The sequence below is a fragment of the Somniosus microcephalus genome, chromosome 10 (genome assembly GCF_052327205.1).
Source record: "Somniosus microcephalus isolate GS21.2 chromosome 10, FLI_Smic_1.0, whole genome shotgun sequence".
In the NCBI taxonomy this organism is placed as follows: Eukaryota; Metazoa; Chordata; class Chondrichthyes; order Squaliformes; family Somniosidae; genus Somniosus; species Somniosus microcephalus.
Window position 1 is genome coordinate 215,714,587 of NC_140996.1, and position 4,204 is coordinate 215,718,790.

At 53.5% G+C, this 4,204-nt stretch overlaps 1 pseudogene; it reads right to left on the reverse strand.

Moving 5' to 3' along the window:
- Positions 1 to 965: 965 nt before the first annotated feature.
- Positions 966 to 1,934, reverse strand: LOC147112087 (uncharacterized; annotated as a pseudogene).
- Positions 1,935 to 4,204: the final 2,270 nt, after the last annotated feature.

Consider the following 4,204-nt stretch of genomic DNA (forward strand, 5'->3'; position numbering starts at 1 on the left):
TGTGCGCTCCACCCTCTCTCTCTCTTTTTCTTCCCGACGACGCTGCTCGGCCCCCTTGCAGAGCCGCTCGATCGAGCTCTAGCCCGCCGCAGTCCGGGAAGGGTCAGCGCACTACCTGCTACCAGCCCGATTTGCTGGAACACCTTGACTGGAGAACCAAGCCCAGCTCTCCACAGCCTCCCCTGCGATTCTCTGAACTCCGATGGATCACTGGGCGGTTGCCCGCGGTCGACGCCCATTGCTCTGGCTTCGACCTCCAAGAAGCTTCTTTTCAGGGATGGATCCCCGTGAGGTGATGCAGTACTGCAGGTGAGTTCGAACCTGCTCGTCGCCACTGTAGTGTCCGCGTATCAATAACACACGGACTGCAGGAGAACGGTAATAACAGGTGTTTACTGAACAGAGGGTATGCTGGAACTAACTGTACAAATTACTACACGGTGTTATATACAGGTGTGGTCACTACTGGTACTGCAGTATACAGGGGCTGTAAAAGATAGTTCCTCTCTTAAAGGTACATACATTACACTGTCCATCACAAACACCTGGGCTCCTCCCATCTTCTCCAATCAGGCTGCTGGTCAATCAGCAGTAACAATCATACAAAATGTCCGATACAAAAATCCTTGAGGCCTGCGCTGATGCTTACAGGCCCCCCTTTGATATTTCAATGTCCCCACTGGAATATCAAGCCGTTCATTACCTTTAAAATCCCCAGGTTCTGTTCTTTAAGCACAAATACATACTTATAATACATTTTTACAGAGAACAAAACTCCTGGTTACCCTTTAGTCAGGGCCCGCCAACATCTTCAGAGTGCCTTGCTTCGCTTTTTACAGGAGAGCCGTAACAAGTACAATCCCACCAAACTCTGTATAATTATAAGAACGTGCGAACATATCCGGATCCACGGAGGGATCTCGACATTTAACCCAATGTCCCACCAGGGCGGGGAAATCATCCCTTTAATTCCCTCCCGTGTCCCGGTTTCGCTGTTCGAGCATGTAAAAATGTTTTTGTGACAGCTCAACAGCTTTTATTAATTTTGTGAGGTGTTCAGGCAGAGGCTGTATCTCGTACCCGAACCGTGTGACGTACTGCTGCAGATTCTGTACCGTGTTGTTTACCATGAGGTGTACTGTGGATGGCTCTAAAATGGGAAGGATGGGCTCTTGCGCCACCTGAACTTCTGTGTGGGGTTTGAAGCAGAAAGTCGAATCGGTGACCGGGCACCAAGTGTGTACCCGACACCGGTCCACGCTTGTCGTGATGCAGTACGTCCCGTCGCCCGCGTATGCTACCTGAGGTGGAACGTGGCTCTGGGCCATCACCTCCATGGTGCAATTGATGGGTTCTGCACTTTCCGATTCAAACCCACACACTGCTCGATCGAACGCGTTCAGGTGCTGGGGACACAATATCACGTGCGCGCCCCTGCTCTGGCACCCCTTGAGGTCAGTGCCAGTCATGGCGTGCTCCCACTTTATAACAAACGGTGGGGCCCCATGATACCGCACATGCGCCCCGTCCCTCAAGACGCCAATGTTATTGACCCGGTATACCGGCACTGGCTGCGGTGACCCGCCCATTACCAGCATCCGCAGTACAATCCCCATAACCGTGTGGTTGGACCATCCGCAATCAACTTGGACTGGGTAGGCTTCGGAAGCTAATCTGAGCTGACATGGGCTCATCGAATTATGATACGGGCTGAGCGTTGTGAGGTGCCGGTTGCTAACCCACGATGGGACGCGACCTTGTTGTAAGTCCTCCAGATGACTGCGTCCCTCGTTTAGCAACCACGCACCGTACAACACATACGCATCACTTTTGGCTGCCTGTGCCGAGGCATTCCTGTCATCCAGTATCAAATCGTTGATGGTCTTGGCGTGTGTCTCCAGCTCAGCGATGACCTCTTCTAAATGAATGGTCATCGCCTGGTCTCCTTTTCGCTCCGAACCTTCCACCTCGTTCCCTTCCCCCAGTATCTTTCACAGCTGGTCCGTTAAACTATTAATCTGCACCTGCAGCTGGATATCATCCATACTATTGACGAGGGACGCGCCCATGCTAAAGGCCATGGCCATGTCATTAACCGTCCCTCGCCTCTGTCTACCCAGATTGCCTCTATCATACACATCCATGCCATACAGTTTCTCCCGACTCACATCCCCGTAGCTGAGCTTGAAAAATTGGCGAGACATTTCTTTAATAAGGGCTTCGTAAAACTGCTCAGTCTCCTTCGGACACCACTTGGGCAGCTGCACCCAGGTTAAATTTAAGATGACCGACGGGCCGCGTAAAGTACATCCTGGAATAAAACCTTCCAGGTCGGGACTAGAACTGAACCATTCCCTGGACCTGGTGTGGTGGCAGGACACCTAACTTCTGTCTCCTGTACCGGTGGGGCTGTGGGCAGGGGCTTCCTATCGTGCACTACCAGTTCCGTGGAATTTATTGTGTTGGGAGGGTCTGGGACTACGCAAGCAACCAAACTCCGATCCCATCGCATATCGGCCCCGGAATCCTGTCATTGCCGTATGAAAGCAATCAACACACCCGCTGGGCAGATCCGTTCTGACCCCCACACACATACATAAATCCCCTGTTCCTCCTTCCACCACTTGTTCCTGCACACTTCCACTCCCCCCTTCGTCCCCGTGATCTGTCGGTACGTGTCGTTCCCCAGTCTTTCCCAGTCCACTGACCTGTTCCCCTTGTCCTGACTCAACTTCCTAAGCCACCACCATCGTCCCAGGGGAATGTGTCCCTTGCATCTTAAGCACACGCGCTTGCCCTCGGTCACCCTAACCCGTGTGACTGTGATCTTCAGTTAGGGACATGGTAGGGAAGCCTCCCCGTACGTGAACCCGGCGTGGCTGGAATATTTCGTCGAATTGGACCCCAGCCACCCTGGCCATCTTCCCTCGTGGAAGTAGGCTGACATCCCGTCTGTGTCCCCCCTGCTACCCCCCTTAGTCACAGTGGGTCCGTCCCCCCCAGTACCGCCATAGGGGAGGGACGACTCGATGTCCCCTCTCCTGCTGTGCCCCGTTCCGGCCAACATCAAGATCACGCTCAGTCTCAGGGCTGTCTCCATTCCGTCCTCGGCATCCTATGAAACAAAAAGCAACAATCCCTTTCTGTGAGAGGGTTTACTTCCACAGGTTTGGCTTTGTTATATACAAGAACTATGTACATCACTACCCGTGTTGCCGGGTGCCCCCGCTAAGGCTCTTCTCGCCGGGGCCTTTTGCAGCTCACGGTCACCGTGTAAGGAGGCGTCCACGGCGTCCTCGGCCGTGGGACCCTACTGCTCCTCCTTACTGTCCCGACCACCGGGTCATCATCATCCCAAATCATGGGAGGAAGAGCCGCATCCACCATGCTCATTATTGGGCCTTGGTGTCGTTTTACGTTTGTTGTTCTCTCCCCTGGGTTAAACCGCTTGCACTGGTTAATATGGAACCACTTCGTGTGTTTTGGGAGTTTAACCGCGTACACCATGGGGCTTGCCTTGTCCACTATGCTATACGGCCCCATGTATAGTGGCTCAAATGCCCCTACCCGGGCATAGTTCCGTACCATTACCTGGTCTCCCACCTTCCACTCGTGGGTTTTCTGGGGCTCGAGCAGCAACTTATTTTTCCGGTGCTGGTACCTCATATTACTGGCTGCCTGCCAGTGAATCTGTTTTAATTTATCATACAGATTCTGTACAAACTTGTCCTGGTTCACTTCCCGGACTTGGGCTTCCGTTAGGACCAGCGCCAAAACGTGGGTGGGGGTGCGCATGGCCCTCCCGGTCATGAGCTCATGCGGGGAATACCCTGTGCTTCTGGAGAGGCTAGCCCAGACACCCATTAAAATTACCGGGACGACCCTGTCTCTTTCCTTAGCCTTTCTTTAATCATCCGGTTAAGGCGCTCCACACCCGCGATGACTGTGGGTTGTGAGCCACATGCCACTTCCCCATAATCCCTAAATCTTCAGGGTGGCCTACATTACTTGCCCCGTGAAATGACTCCCTTGGTCGGACTCCACGACCCGTGGCAGTCCCCACCGGGAGAACACTTCCTTTGCCAGAATCCTTGCCGTCGCCAAAGCCACGGCTGCTCGGCAAGGGAAGGCTTCCACCCGGTTGGAGAACACGTCCACCAGGACTAGGCAGTATTTGTTACCTGCCTGTGTGGTGGGTAGTGGT